At 40.3% G+C, this 16,367-nt stretch overlaps 1 protein-coding gene across 5 annotated transcripts in view; it reads right to left on the minus strand.

The window, feature by feature from the left end:
- The window catches only part of TRIM2 (tripartite motif containing 2), an 88,795-nt gene extending 73,970 nt beyond the window's left edge, over positions 1-14,825 (minus strand). For 2 of the 5 annotated variants that reach the window (XM_050337787.1, XM_050337786.1), the window contains exons 1-2: positions 14,520-14,825; positions 13,824-14,143 (exon numbers count right to left, since the gene is read on the minus strand). The gene's annotated coding sequence lies outside the window, so the exon portion shown is untranslated. Of the gene's footprint in view, positions 1-13,268; positions 13,634-13,823; positions 14,144-14,519 lie in introns of those variants that run through there. The other 3 variants (XM_050337784.1, XM_050337791.1, XM_050337789.1) reach the window with 3 other exon arrangements.
- Positions 14,826-16,367: the final 1,542 nt, after the last annotated feature.

A 16,367-nucleotide genomic window follows, 5' to 3' on the forward strand; every position in this document is an offset into this window, starting at 1 on the left:
TTAATGACTTGTATGCAGGACTCAAAGGAATACTAAATAAGTTTGCTGATGACACTAAATTGTGAGGAGCTGTTGACTCCCTCGAAGGCAGGGAGGCCCTGCAGAGAGACCTCAGCGAATTAGATGGCTGGGCAATCACCAGCCATATGAAAGTTTAACACGGGAAAGTGCCAGATTCTGTATCTGGGCTGGGACAACCCCTGGCTGTGTGTACAGACTGGGGAATGAGATGCTGGAGACCAGTGCTTGTGCAAGGGGACCTGGGAGTCCTGGTCGATGACAAGCTGAACATGAGTCATTGTGCCCTGGCAGCCAGGAGGACCAACCATGTCCTGGGGGGCATCAGGCAAAGCATCGCCGGCCAGCTGAGGAAAGGGATTTCCTGCTCTGCTCTGCACTGGTGTGACCTCACCTTGAATATTGTGTGAAGTTTGGGCACCTCAGTATGAGAAAGACATTAAGCTCTTAAGAGAGCATCCAAAGCAGAGCAATGAAGATGGTGAAGGGCCTTGAGGGGAGGCCGAATGAGGAGCAGCTGAGGGCACTTGTTCTGTTCAGCCTGGAGGAGACTGAAGGGAGACCTCATTGCAGGCCACAACTTCCTTGTGAGGGAAAGGGGAGGGGCAGGCATTGATCTCTTCACTCTCATGACCAATGACAGGACTCAAGGAAACAGCATGAAGCTGATTCAGGAGGTTTAGGTGACATATCAGGAAAAAGGTTTTTACCCACAGGGTAGCTGGGCACTGAACAGGCTCCCTAGGGAAGTGGTCACAGCACTGTCACTCAGACCAAGTCTGAGTTCAAGAAGCAATTGGACAATGCTCTCAGGCACACAGTGTGATTCTTGGGGTGGCCTGCATAGAGCCAGGAAATGATCTTGATGATCCTAATGTGTCTCTTCCAACTCAGCACATTCTATGATTATATGATATGATTCAGCAGAACTTTGTCCACTCCCTAGGTTGCAGGCTCCATGGATAACATTTTACTCTGTCCCCTTTCATATTACCATCCATGCAACTGGCTTCTAATTTTTCTTGTTTGCTTGCTAAAACTGTTTTTTTTTTTACCTTTCCCGTTTTGTGGCCTCAGCCCAGCCTCACTCTGCCCTTTCTTCTCAAAACACAAGTTCAGCTGGATGCTCTTTTGCCTGTCCTTTGTGTCTCCTTTTGGAGACCAAGAAGGAACCTCAGGTCCCCTGAGGCTCAGCCTGACCAGTTCATATCTATTCCAATGCTGGGAGTAGACCTGTCCTGCTTCTCCAGCAGTAGCCACAGATGCTGCAGAATGGAGTGGAGTGAGAAGATTTTTGTCATGTTTTACTGGCCTGCTTTCAATTATAAAGTGGGTCACAAATTATTCCCAGAAAGTACATAAGCTTAAGCAATGGAAGACTTTAGATAGTGACAAAAGAAGTGAAACTTTGTAGATGAATTGTTTCATTTTCATTTTAAAAAGGAAAACAAATGTCAGAAACGGCAAGGGGAAGAGATCATGTGCAGATGCAGCACGCTAACATATGAGGCTGCAATCAATGGGAACTTGGGCTCAGTCCCAGCTCAGACCATGTGCATTTTGAACTTTGAGCTCTTGGACCACTTCCTAATTAGAGAGCCAGCAACACACTGTGGAACTATTTAACCCTTTGCTGGTGCCTCCTGAGGTCTAGCAAGTGCCAGAAAAGACTCTGGGGATGTATCTAACCTCAGGAGACCACATATACTACAGGAAGTATCCCTGTGCCCAAATGGCTTAAGCGAAACAATTCCTGTCAGCACCTCTCTCTTTATGCCTTTCTACACAGAAAGGTCAGGTTTACAACTACGCCTTCCCGCACTGCTGAACAATTGCTGGAATCTCTCTCTAATCTGCCAGCTTCCTATCCAGGATCCTATCCAAGGCTTGTCATGGTTCCTTCAACCCCATCGGTAATGCTACACGAAGGATCAGATCAAACAGAGATACCCTCCAGAACTTAATAGTGTAAATAACGCCACACTGCACAGAGAGACTTGTGTCTCTACTCCACAGGAGTGGAAAAGCAGAAGAGTATTTTGAAATGGTAACTCTACTCAAAAATACATTTATAGCATTAGAAGCTGTGTGGAAAGAAAACATGGGCTATACAGCTGATGTACATCATGTCTATCACTGGTGTTCTAGTTAGATCTGTACTAGATTTCTTTTTTTATATCCCTCTGTAAAGTAGTAATATTATGTCTTATGCACTTCACAAAAGTTCTGTGTGGATATATTTACAATTTACAGTGCTTTGAAGCTCTCACTGAAGACATTTCAGACATAGAAACTGTTACTATTCTCATTACTGACTTAAGAAATACATCCTTTGAAAACCAATAAACAGGATAACTACATCAGCAAGGTAAGTTTTTTTAAAAATTTCCTACCATCTCTAAGGTCACTTATTCCAAACATAACACAAATGCACTAATAAAAAGAGATGCACGTCCGAAAATGCATGCACTGTGGGCAAAGATTAACTTTGGGGTTGTAGAACAACAGTAAACCTACTCAGACAAGAAGCAAAGGAAATCAGCCTGTCTTGGGCACTGTGCTGCCATAACTGGCTTCTATACCCAAGCTGGCTATAAGCTACTTTGAGCCTTGCTATACTACACTACAGGCATTTCTCTATTAAATTATGTGAATGAATCTGGAGACAATATTTAAATTACACTGTTGTTTGGGGGCGATTCATGCACTTCCAGAGGGATTTTTGAAACAGTGCTGAAACAGCCTTTGGCTCTGATTAGCTTCAGAGTCCACAAAAATATTTCAGAAGGACAAATGTTTTGGCTTTGAAGCAGACCTACATTCAGAGTGTCAGGTACTCTGACAAAAAGCCAAAAAAGAGCCACAGACACCAGTAGCACACACATCCACCCTATTTTCAAGCTAAATAATGACTTGTCTCCAAGGAATGCTTTTCTATAAACATTTCCAGCAATATCTCTGGAACCGACAAATTCCGTATTAGGTATGGCCTCTGTAATGTGAGCTTGTTCACAAGGAAAAAAAGATCACCTCTCCAGTTCCTCACAATTCTCTGTGAGCTGAGATGTTCCTGCTCATGCAGAAGAACTCAAGGCAGATATTCAAAAGAACTCTTTTGCAAAGGCCTTGATGTTACACAACAAACAGATACGATTAACTAGAAGACTGCCTTCAAGATAGCCAGGGTTCACGCTCCCATTAGAAACCCTATTCATCTTGAACTCAGCAGTAAATATCCCACTTGCTTCCTTGGCACAGAACCAAACGTCTGCATCAACAAGAGCAAATGATGCTCAGAGACCAAGAGGTATTTGCCCATCACAGGAAAAATGCTCAGATTAGCAATGCAGTGACCTTGGTTCAAAGAAAGCACTTTAATACGTGCCTTCCTGCCAAGCATATGAGAACTCCCGCTGATTTCGCTGTCACATCAATGAGGTCAGCCATGGATTTATCCAGGAACTAAAAGGAATTAACTCCCTTCACACATACACACCCCAATGAATAATGGCCAGAGTGGTCTGCGCCTAATGGTGCAGATGTGACTTGTCCCTCCCCTCTCCCGGTGCGGATCAGGAGTTTACCTCTCCTTGAATGAGACTACCCATGCATTTTATGCCTACTTGCTGAATTGGAGGGAGGGGGATACCCAACTTACTTTTCCATACCCTTTCTATCCAGCAAGCCTAGAGAAAGTGTGCTAGTTACCTAGCATGCAGAAACACTTAAATAATTTAAATGCTTGAAACTGCAGAGACACAACAAAGGTCAGAATCATTCACTTGGATTAAGATATACTTTTAAAAGGTGGTGGTGTGCACTGATAGAAGCCTGCAAGCAAACACAACACTCCAGGTTTTCAATATCCTCCTATAACAGGCTAGTAAGAGGGAATTTTGATGAATTCCAGGTGTTCTCAAGTCAAGTTCCTAGTGATTACCTATCCCCCTATAAAAACAGGGACATGCTAGTTCTCAAGCAAAGCTCTGTTATAAAGGTATTCTGAGCAGCAGGAGAGGGAAAGAAGACCTTAATGTTAGAAGATACTACACATTTTAGCGAGACAGGAGAACTCAATTGAAATATAAAAGTCCTCCTGATCCAAGTAGCACATGGCTAAACCTGTCATGTAATCAGAACCAAACCACCCCCACGTCTGGATTTAATTATGTCATGCCATTTTATAGCAGCCTAAGAAAAGTGAACTGGGGGTCAAAATAATCCCAGAGTAATTCTTGAGTCAATCACACATATAAGAACCTGAGTGAAAATAGGTAACAGACAACATCAGCACACTGAGCATACAAAGGTTCTTATTAAAGGCAAGAACAACAAAGAAGTTTACAGACAAATGGCTCATTTCAGAATGAAAGCACCTCCCACAAATTTCTGTATGGTCTATAAAAATTCAAGCAAACCTATGGAACATGCATACTGACAGAATGGAGTTCTGTTCAGTATGCTCTCACTGATTTGAAAAGAAATGGAATTCATGGAATGCTAAAATGCTTCAGAAATATATGCACATATTTAAAACAAATTCTCCATAAGAAGTATTTGTATGAGACTGTATGTATAAATAGCAACTGTAAGTTACAGGGAGAAATTTACATAAGAATTTGTAATTAATTTTAATACTTGTAACTAATACAAAAGTACCATGGACATAACTAAGAATTAAACATGACATTTAATTATTTATTCAATGTGAGTCTAAAATCAATTATATGTTTTCAATTGAAAATGAAAAAGTCTAGATAGTTTCTTGCAAATGTTAACTGAAGGGAAGGAACTTAAAATCTTTTGAAATATTACCTAGCCAGCAAACAAGCTTGGAGATACTGTATATGCTATCTCAAGCAAACAAATAAATTTAAAAAAAAGGTAAATGCAAAAGCAATACCAATGCTATCTACATTAGTAAGGGTTTTCTGAAGGTATGCAGCATGAAGTAAAATTATAATCTCTATAACCTGGATCCAGCACCACTATGGCATTTTTACATTAATGTGAAATCAGTTCCATCTCAGCCTGCTTTTTGTTCTATTTAACAGACACTTACATTAAAAAAAAACCAAAACATTTCCTCCAGCATTCATTCTTCTTATTGCTTTAAAAGTAATGAATATTCTGCCTCATTCCTTGAGCGAGGACCTCCTGATTCTGTTAAAACAGTCACAGCTGCCCTACTGCATCACAGTGCTCCACCAGGGCCTTTGTGTTGACCCAGGCTCCAATATGGATTAAATTATAGCTCACACACTGTGATTCTGTTTGCATGCAAGGAAAAAAATCTGCGTGAGGTAATATTGCAGTGTTTGGATGAAAAGCAGGCCTTAAAAATGTGTGTGCATTCACTTGTGCTTTTCTGCGTGCTCGTCAAGGTCAGCAATGTGGCACTGTTGTTTGCTCTTGGTTGCTTTCTGACTCAAGTTCAAGCTGAAAGAGATCGCACCGAAGGAGGCAGTGATAATTGCAATGTAATTGCTAAAATTCAGCAATTGATTGGATTAATGCAGTTACTTTAAAGCTATATTTCTTGGTCATTTTAACGACAGGTTAAAGACAGCAAAAAGCACAAGTCAGCCAGAAAGGAAGCTTATATTGTAGTCCATTCCACTGGCATCCCTAGATATGATGATGTCTAAACCCCCGTGGTACTTCAGAGGATTTAGGAGCATTAATGTCCACAATACAAAATAACAGAACATAGGCACTCTGAAAGAAAATATTCTGCAGATTCAAAAATCTATTTAACTTGTGAATGAGGAAAAAAGTCAAATCTTCCCAGTAGCATTTCAAAAAATAAAACTGAAGATGGTCCAGTCTTTTTGCTTTTTACTTCCTTCCTCATCCACAGTAATCTCAGACTCTACAGCAAGTTCCGATATCACTTTTTTGGAAGGGGAAGAAGTCACAGAGGTATTTAATATGATCCTCAAAATAAATTACCATTCGGATTTTTTTCTAAGAAATCTTGTTACAGCTATACTTAGGAACCTCCTTGCTACACAGAGGTACTGAATGCCATGATCTTTGCCCAGAGCAGCATTTTGTCATGAACTGTGCATTTTTAGTGCATTTTGATAGTATGATCTGTAAGCATAGTAATTTTATATTTCTTCACTAAGTGACCCTGCTTCAGCATTTAATAGATTGACATTATTTAGTGGTTAGAGTGAAATTTTTTATGCTAGATGTTTGTCTCATTAAAAAAATTCAGCCTAAATAATTGTTATTTCTGAGAGCAAGACTAAGAAAAATTGCTTTGCATGACAAAAATTCACGTGTCTTTATTTGAGAATCACTAAAATCCTCTGCTTTGCAGTAGGAGCCTGAATATTAAACAATAGGGAGCGGCTTTATTCCAGAAAATGAATTTTTTAACATCACGTGAATATGTAGACTAACCTCACTGTGTCCTGATGCATACTCACTTGGGAGGCAAATTTTTTATGTGATAGAGGCATCTTGCTTTCTCTCCTTTCCTAGTGTTTGTGTAGCATACCCTAAATATAAATCTTGCAGCAGAGGAAGATATTAAACAAGGTACAGCACATGCAGTTCAGTGAAAGAGGACAGCTGAAGTTCACAAGGCACTGAAGGAAACTCTCTGGTATGAAGAGAAGTATTCCCATGGGCAGCTCTCTCAGAAGAAGTACTGTCTTACTAAAATTCCCCAATATGAAATATTGCTATTTTTATTGTATACTGTACTAACACTATTTCCTCACTGTCAGGGCGGTTCCTTCCCTAATAACAACTAACTCAAGACCTCATGGTGGTCAAGGAGTGAGCTTTGCAGGTGAGCAGTAGTGGAAGGTCTTGGTCCAGACAGAGCCAGTGGAATCTGCTCAGTGAATGAAGCCAAGTGAACAGGAAAAAGAGACTCCCCTGTCACTGTATTTTTCCCAGTTGGCTCTCTGTGGGATCATACTTTCACTATAGCAAATAAAATGGCCAACAATTGTTAGTAGCAACAATTAAGGCATTCATTGTGCCTTTTGGAAAATGATGGATGGAGTTCCTTGTACCATCCTCACCCCAGCTGCACTCTTTGTCAATTCCTCCTTCATGAAAGTTCTGCTATTTGAGCATCTGTTCTGAATCAGTAGATAAACAAACTACTGTGGACTTCTTTGTACCCATACCCATTGACAAACAGTCCTGTGAAGAGACAGCAATCCACTGACCTAGAGAATTGCACTACCAGTGTGATAGGCAGCCCTACACTTACTTTTAATCCCCTCCCTGATTAAAGCAATCAGCTGAAGGGCTCTCCTGCACTTTCTTTACAAACACCTTTATTTAAATAGTTCACCAGAAGCACAGATGATGACATACTGATGCTGAGCCACTTGTTGCTCTGACAACACTCAAACTTTCCTCAGTGACAAACAGAGGGGAAATATATCTACAGGAAAAGGCTTTCTACATGATAGGGCCAGAGTAGTGTGAATTTGCTGCTCCTGCAGGATATAAACTATTTTTTCCCAAATCACGGTTGCATAACATCAACTCTTATTTCTCCAAGGGCTAGCTGTATGAGGATCAAGGAGCATCAAAGAACTTTCCTTTTGCTGCTCTCCATAGCACTTGCAATCAGGTGAAGTCCTCTCTGTGTCTATTTGTCATTACCCCTTCAAGAATAAAGCAAAGCAAAACCTTTCAGAAAACCTTTTAAGGACAGAATAGTTTTTTAAAAGCATTACCTTAAGCCAGTGATGTGGCCTTCTGTTGCCCCAAAAGGATAAACTCACACTTCCCAAGAAATAGAAGTGTTTTGCATGGTGGTCCTTCCTTACCCACATTCTGTGATGCTGACCAAGAAATGAACATTTATGGAAAAAAAGGAATTAACTGCAATTATTATTTTAGTGCATGAACAACCAAGGTCAGAACCAAAGCAAACCATCACATGTCTCCTAATAATTAGAGTGAAAACAATGACTTCTTTTCTCATCAATGATGATTGATTTCTAGAAGACCTTTGATGTCATACCATGGTGTTCATTATAAGCACTATACAATGGTATCTGTGCTACAAGCATCACTCTGTTAACTCTCAACATGTTCTCAAAAACAAAAGGAAATCTGAACAAATTCTCCATTTCTCATTTTAAAGCACACACTCCTAATTTTCCAGAGAAAAAGAGTACTTTGGCTATTCCACCTGGTAGAAACACTGGTGGTTGGAAGCCCATTTGAAGTAAAAATTTGCCATGAGAATATGCAGTATGAGTTATGTTCACATGTAGGATGGCTATGTCTTGGCCAAAGGTTAATAAGTATACTGTCCAGGGAACTCCAGACATGCTAAAATAATTTGGCTGTTAGTTATCTAATTCTTTAATCCATTTTCAGCAATTATGTCTCAGCATTATCTAATGACTAATTTAAAACCTGAGGGCCACACATACTCTAACACAGCTCTGGCAACCTATAGATTCAGGTATGTCAGAGGGCAACACTCAGAATGTCAAGGGAGTTGATCTCCAGCTCCTCTTTCAAAAACCTAGCCCTGACAGGACTAGTAGTTCCAGCAGGAACTACTTCTCTGCCAAGAAAGAGCCAAAGACACTAATTTCAGTGAACCTATTTCCAAAGAAGAGTGGAGACTGGCTCATTACAAGGCATTCAACAGAAGTAGCTCAATATCAGTCTGCAAACTCTCTCATTTTTTAAAAAAGCCCCGTGTGTGAATGAATTCCTGCTGAACTGAAGGAGGGGGAGGAACACAACAGAAAAGATATTCAACTTTTTTCAATTACTCCCTAGACAAGTAAAGGAGAGTCAAAAATATTAAAGCCTTTAAATTAAGACTACTCACCTTTCTAAGAGACAAACAAGCTGCAGTGATTTGGTTATTTCTGATTTACTGTCTTTAAAATTAGGTCATTACTTTTAAGAATGCTTTGAAATAAAGGAATGATAGGACAGGATTTCAGAATGTTCTTAACACTAATCCATACCACCATGGGGATAAATTGCTTTGCTTTTAACCTTCTAGCTAATCCATTTGGGAATCACATTATTGTCTCATAAAAAAAGAGGCACCCATCTTAATATTCCTGAACTAATGAGTTCTGCAAAATCCTTTCAAAGTACTAGCTAACCAGATTGATCAACTACTGTTTTATCCATCCAGATCAAGCTGGATTTATGATTAATTGCATGCTTGCAAATAATCTTTCAGACTTTTACTCATTGTTCCCTGTATGAAAAAAAGACAGACATTTTATGAGTACAACAGCCCTTCATGTTTGTCTGCTTGCATTCATATAGATCCTTACAACTGCTTTGTGGAAGGGTCAAGCAACACTGTCAGAATGTATTTAGTGTTTAATATGTCACTAAAGTGATAAAAGTTGCAGTGTCAATGCAAAAAGAGATATTGTAAAGTATAGTTTCAAACTGAAATTAAAAAATCATCGGAAATTCAAGGTACTGCATCTTTTCAATTGCAACTTGGCCCTCTGGGATCCTTTAGATTTTTTATTCCTGCAAACACAACTACCTCAAAATAAAAATGGCAATTAGAAACCCTAGTGGTTTATGCAATATACATTTCCAGAAAGAATAATTATAAGTTTGGCTCAGTTATGTAGGTTACCTTGCTCAGTTAAGTTATAGCTTGTATTCACATGCTACAGCCTTGCCTCATGAGAAATAATCTGAAGAGTGTACAAACTGAAAAGATTCAACACCTTCAGCATGGAATAGTGCATTATAATGTGGCTTTGTAAACTAGAGAGTTGTCCTGACTTAATTCAGATGGCAGATTCAGTCCTAGTTTATGGGTATAAAAACTACTGCGTACCTTATACCATATTATTCAAACAAAAGGTAGCAGAAAAGGTGATTTTAATAGATGTGGGACTGCTCCTGAAATCCACTTATAAGATGGATAAGGAACAGAGTGATGGGAAAAATTGGTCTTGCAGAAAATACAGATGAAGACTCTCATCCCATGTTGTGATCCCCACTGTTCACCTGCCTGAACCACAGCACGTGGTCCACGATGAGTCAGTTACTGTCTGAGGGCCATGCGTGCATGCTGCTAGTTCATGCCAATTATGAACATTGACATTTAGGTTCTGTAAATAACCAAAAGTAAACATGCTTCATTAAACTTAATAATGAATATTATTACCTTAGTAATTAAGTTTATCATGAACCTTAATAACTTAGAAATTGACAATAGTGTCTTAATGATTTTAAGGGGAATCTTCATTGGTGGCCCACAACTGTTTTGTAATTATAGTCATGTTTTGGTCAGTTGAGTTACTTCCAATTAATATACTTCATTAACTTAATAGCTAAACACTAACAGCCTAAGGGAGACACTCCAAGTGAATCAGTAAGACAGCTTTGAAATAAGGTCACAGTAAGTGTATATAACTTTCTAATTTTAATTACATGCATTTTCAAGGCCACGTCTAAGAAAACTCTGTTATCCTGACAACCAATTCAGCTGTAACATACTACTGACATCTGTGTTCTGAATTCAGATGAAGAGCCAAACAAGAATGGTGGTAAGTGTGTGCTAAGGAGGTTTTTGTAGTACAGCTTGTAAGCAGTCTGGAGACAAGTCAGAATTTCATATCAGGTGTAATGACTGATGTTTAATGAAATGATCTGACACTGCACAGGTTCTCAGGAAATAACCAAGTCCTGAATAATGTGATTAAAAGAAATTACTGCTTATGCAGTTATTTTTCTCAGATTTTTTCTTCATGCAGAGCCCACAGAAAACAGCAGCCATTATCAGGGATGATTAAATAGACTGGGCCTACATGTGGTTTGATGTTTGAAGATCAACATCCAAAACTCAGCCTAGGTATCCAGATGTGCTGTGGTAAGTTACATTAATTGGCACCCCAGTTACCTTTTTATTTCTCAACTAGATGCACATAATGGTTTTCTTCCAAACAGATTTTTTCATCTTAATAAGTCTCAAATCACAGAAATGTTTGTGTCAAAGCAGATAGACATTTGATATTGGATGGGGAAGGGAGAAAGGAAGGGAAGGAGGACGGATAAATTTCTCTAAGACATTTATGAGAATTTGTCCTTACCTATCTCATTTGCCTCAAAATTCTTTGTAGGGAATTAGGAGAAAGGAGGAGCAATCAGAGAACACTAACTAGAAAGAAAAGACCAACATGGAGACTTAGTCTTTCCTATGACTACAGTAGAGAGAATACATGGATAACAGGATTCCCAGTCTTAAAGGACAGACGGGGAGGGGCACACTTCCTCTATGAGAAGCAGCGAAGAACACTAAAACAGAGTTACAAAAAGATGCTTGCTTATAGTAAGAAAACGAACTTGGAATGACACAGAACTTCTGTCTTGGAAGGGAGAAGGGAAAGAAATGCTGGAAAGGACTACATTCCTTTTCAGTATGTTGGTAAGTAACAATGGATTTGGCACTAATTAATCTGAACATTGAATACTTTGCAGGGGTTACCTGTGTTGGCAGCTCACCCTGTGCTCTGCATGGAGAATACTGAGAATTCTCCTGAACTGTGGCCAGCTGCAAACTGGCTGGACAAGACTGGTCCAGTGCAGTCACTGGTGTACCACTTCTTATTGTCCAAGAGAGGTCAATCACAAGGTGAACAGGTTTGTTCCCTCGTTAACTGCCTGGCCAAGGTAGAGGATCAGGCAGTTTCACACCTCCCAGAAATATTGATGCAGCGCGGGGGAAACCAGCAAGGCAGCCTATTCCAGTGTCACTGATCTGTTACCAGGGGAAAGGTATCTGAGCCAGCAGGGGAATGCTCACACCTCAGTGCCTTCGCAGAAAGTTACAAAGCATCCATGCATGTAATAGCAAATGAGGTTTCAGCTCAGGGCTGCAGCACCAAGAACTGCAGGGGATTGTTTAGTATTCAGTGAGCATATGCCTAAAAAGTCAGTGCACATACTATCGGAATTTCAGCATCCTGCTGTGCGTTGATGAACTTTGCTTAGGCTTCATCAGGATCCATTTACATTCTGGATAAGAGATTTGGGAGGAAAACTGGTATACAATGCAAAGGGCAAAATTAAAGGCCAAAATCTGCTTTTCTGGATATCTGTCAGGAAGATGTCTGAGCAGATTTTAAATAAAACACCTCTGAAATTTTCCATCCATATCCCAAATCTTCCCAGAAGAACTTCTGAAATTATTCAGGACACATGAATAATTTCTCTATATTTTAGAGACTTAGGCAGGGGCTTTCAATGTTTAATCCAAGCAAGGAGTGGATTAACTGTCTTCAGCTGAAAGACTGCCAGCTGACTACCCTTCCGCACGCACATGGCATTTGATGTCTGCCATTTTAATATTTTGACATTTTTGTGAGAGACATTGTCCTGAAAGGTCACCACTTGTCTCAGCAGTTGGCTGGCTGCCACTCAGGCTTGGGAAGCTTAGCTCCACAGCTGTCATCAAAAATGACCATTTTCACAGCTAAGTTTCAGAGAAGCTATGAATTTCTGACTGTCTGAGGGGAAAAGGAGACAACAGAGAGGAAAGCGAAGCTTCAAAATCACGTTTTACTTGCCCAAAATGAAGACAGGCATTTATACACATATGTAAGACGAGGCTGAAGTATTGCAAGAGAAGCTTATAAACAACAGATTGATCAAACATACCTGTATTACAGCAGCATTATCAAGGGGGTTATACCACAAATATGTTTAACCCTCTCTTGCAGCAAACAACATAACACAAATACTCTCTCCCTAATCACTTAATGGCAGTCACCTATTAACCGTGAAAATAACATTTTCACATGGCTCACGAGAAGTTTACAGTACCCCAGTGGTCACCAGAAAATAACAAAACCTATATATAAAGCAAGAAACATGACGCAGCAACAGACACAAACTGACTGCAACCTGCATTTCTTGTGCAATTATCTGATATTTATACTTGGTACTGATCACAAGCTATTTTCAATAAGCAGATTTCATTCACAGCACAGTAAGAATTAGCCATAAACTCAAAAGGACAATTACACTACAGAATCGTTGAATTAGAAAGGAGAATAAAAAAACAATATGCTGTTTCTTCAGTGCTACGAGACCCAAAAACACTGAAAAATACCAATTCTCTTCCTTACAGTATCACTGCAACACCAAGAAACCTTCAACTCCACTGCTTTCCAACCACTATCACGTCTTCATGCCACACAGCAGATAAAGATCATCTTCATGTACAGACAGAATGAGATTGGTGAAAAACATGCATTGCTCACCATGCTATGTTCATTGTTCTTATCAGGTCAGCTGCAGACTTACTGGTGCCCCTTAGGATGACTATTTGTTTGCGTTTCTTATAATAAGGTACTGTCAAGTTTCCTAATGAGAAGTCCAGGTCTGCATTTATGGATTTTTTAAGAAAAGACTCCTGGTGAAAAATACCAGGGGAGATTTCTCTCCTATGTGCTCACAAGCTGTCAATTACAGCTGAAGCATCTTTCTTGCTGTATTTCTAATACTATCTAATCTAAGCAGAAAAACATCTCTCTATAAGTACGTCCTGCATTTGCTTGACTTCTCCCCTCACAGACAAAATGGCAAGCAGACATCCCCAAAATCAACAAACACAACTACAAACTACTTGCTCTGGAAAGCTTTCATGCATCCCTTTCCCTCAGCAGCTCTTCCACTGAAAGCCAGAACAATACTGCAGAGAAGCTTTCCCTGTCAGGATGTTTTCAGCTTTCATCTCTCTGCTTTTTCAAGCAGAAGACTGAGGTAGAAACCTTAATGAGCAATCTGAAAGCACCACGCAGGCAAGGAATACTTACATTTGCAACTGTATTTGTGATATTTGCGCACTGATCCAGCGACTGGTGATTACAAAGAAGAGAAAGAGCTTTTTAGGCTGCCTTTCAAGTCTTGCAGCAGTGAAACGAAGGCTGTTATCTGAAAGCTACTCATTTTCTATATGCTGTGCTCTACTTGCTTCCCATGTGCATACAACACAGCTGCCAGATTTAATAACCATGTCAGCCTGCTTTCCCCATAAAGCAGCAGAGAGATGACAGGATGAAGATGAAGTAGCCAGTGCGTTAATCTGTAGTTATGGCTGCACTAAGCCTTGAATGAATGTCACGGGTTTATTGCCCTTTAAAAAAAAATAAAACGAATCAACACTATTTGTGAAAAAAAAGTGCAAAAGGATTTCAGAAATGTCAATCCATACTTGCCTCAGTGACATTAAAGTACATTAAAGAAATTTCTCCTTTTTTTCCTCAGTTAACAAATCCTAGGACTTGCGTTAATTTCTTTTTTCCTACATCCCAATCTTTCAGAGTACATTTTTCCTAGCAGAGTATGCCTTCTACACCAAAAGAAAAAAACCATTGACTGGCAAATTAATCGAGCTTCCCTCCTCTCCGGTTCCTCTCCGGAAGGAAGTATTTTCATACCTGTTTGTCTTTGCTTCTTTCAGGGGAAAAAAAAAAAAAAGGTAATAAAAAAGGGGTAAAATTCTCTTTTACCATTTAAATTCTCCCATGCACAGTGGTTCCTAGAGCACTGGACTTTAGTATCTGATGTGGTCAGTTCACTGCCAAGGTGGAGCATCGCCGTACCTCCAGCTGCAAAACCAGTTCCATGTGAGGGAAGGGCGGCCAGACTTTACACGACAGGAGAAGGTGCCACTCATGCAATCAAAACAACGAACTAAAAGTAAACGAAGAAGCGTTCAGTTGAATTTGCAACAGTGCAGGGATGCCGCAGAGGTCATATGACATCTGTGCGCGTCTTTTTCTCTCTCTCATTTATATTCCCTTCACTTCCCTTGGAGGCACCTGTCTCAGCAGGGAGTGGTTTCTGTGGAAACTACGGACAGTCGGTTTTCCCCTCAGAGAAACTGTTACTATGGAAACCTTACATAATGTATATGGCCTAGATTCTTTTTAAAAATAATCTGACCCTGAAATTCTCAGTATAAAATAAGAGCTGATCTGTGTCTGGGGGGCAAGAAATATGGTTACTTAATAACTGCATTAGAAATACAGGATTAAAAAAATCCAAATGGTGTTACAAATTAAATGAAAGTGTAGGGGGCATGTCATTGCATCAGTCACAAAGACAAAATAATTTGTAAATGCCAGTAAACAAGGTCCATTATTTAGCACTTGTGGGAAGCAAGGAGGAAGGGAAGCATATACTTGACATCATGGCTCAATGTAGCAATCAATACTATGTCTTGCAGAGTCGAGCTTTTCCCTGTGTGTTTATTTTTCCAGCAACCAGGACCTCAGTTAAAGATGTGAGCCCAAATACCACTTACGTCCACCCCATTCAAAACCGAAAGATCAGCTTCAAACTCACTTACCCTACACTATGAAATCCTGCTGTGTTAGAACTCGTGGAAGTGCCTGAAAGGACCTGCATGAGTCAGTGAGGCATAGCATGCAGTGGAGCAGAAGCAGAAGAGGCACACTGCTGTTTATATGACTTTCCTCTCAGCTCAGAGGAGACAAACCTGCCCACAGCCATGGTGGGCGGGGCAGGTCTGTCAGATTGCATTGGGGACATTGGGATGTAAGGGCCCCCGTAATGGGGCTGGGCAGCGTGAGGGAGTTTTGCCTTCTAAGTCAGCAGCTGAAGGGTGGGTTGTGTCAGCAGACCTGGTGGGTTGTGAATGACATGGAGTGGTAGTCACATCACAGATGTTTTGTGACCCCTGTGAAACGGGTAGGTAGATGTCTCCCTTGTCTCCCCTGTCTGCAGCCACCCTTGCAGATAACCCTTTTACTGGCAATACAAATCAAATCAAATTGTTAAGAAGGCACAGCTACCTGTTTAACTCTACACAAAATTGGTGATTTCATTTGGAACAATATTGTTGAGGAAGCTTTACTAAAACCCTACCTCTGAGATATCTGTGTTGTGACTCAGTGGACTGATATCTCTCCTGATCTGTCAGCCTAGCAACCCTTATTAACATGAAGCACATTATTATACATGGGGACTGATTTTTCTTCTCCACTCCCATTCAGAATATGAACAAGAGAGAGCAATCAGCCTACAGAACATTTCCCCAGAACTTTAGTGAGGTCCTTCTCTACTCCCCTGTGCAAAGGGGCTCTCCAGATGGGACAAAGAATGCATGAAGCATTGCTTCAAACCCCACAGCATTTATCTTCCTTTCTTCTGTAGTGGAGACACTCCAACAAAAAGCACTCACGCTGCCTGAGGATGAGGTGTCATTTGGGATCTGGCTTTTCCAAGCAGGTGTTCAAGACAAGGGTTTCACAAAAAACTTGCTGGTGCCACAAGTCTCTAATACAAAATCCCTTGAAGGGGTTTCCCTGTGCGGGGCAAAAGTCCCAGGACTT

The sequence above is a fragment of the Myiozetetes cayanensis genome, unplaced genomic scaffold, assembly GCF_022539395.1.
Source record: "Myiozetetes cayanensis isolate MyiCay16 unplaced genomic scaffold, myiCay2020 scf7, whole genome shotgun sequence".
NCBI classification, from domain to species: domain Eukaryota; kingdom Metazoa; phylum Chordata; class Aves; order Passeriformes; family Tyrannidae; genus Myiozetetes; species Myiozetetes cayanensis.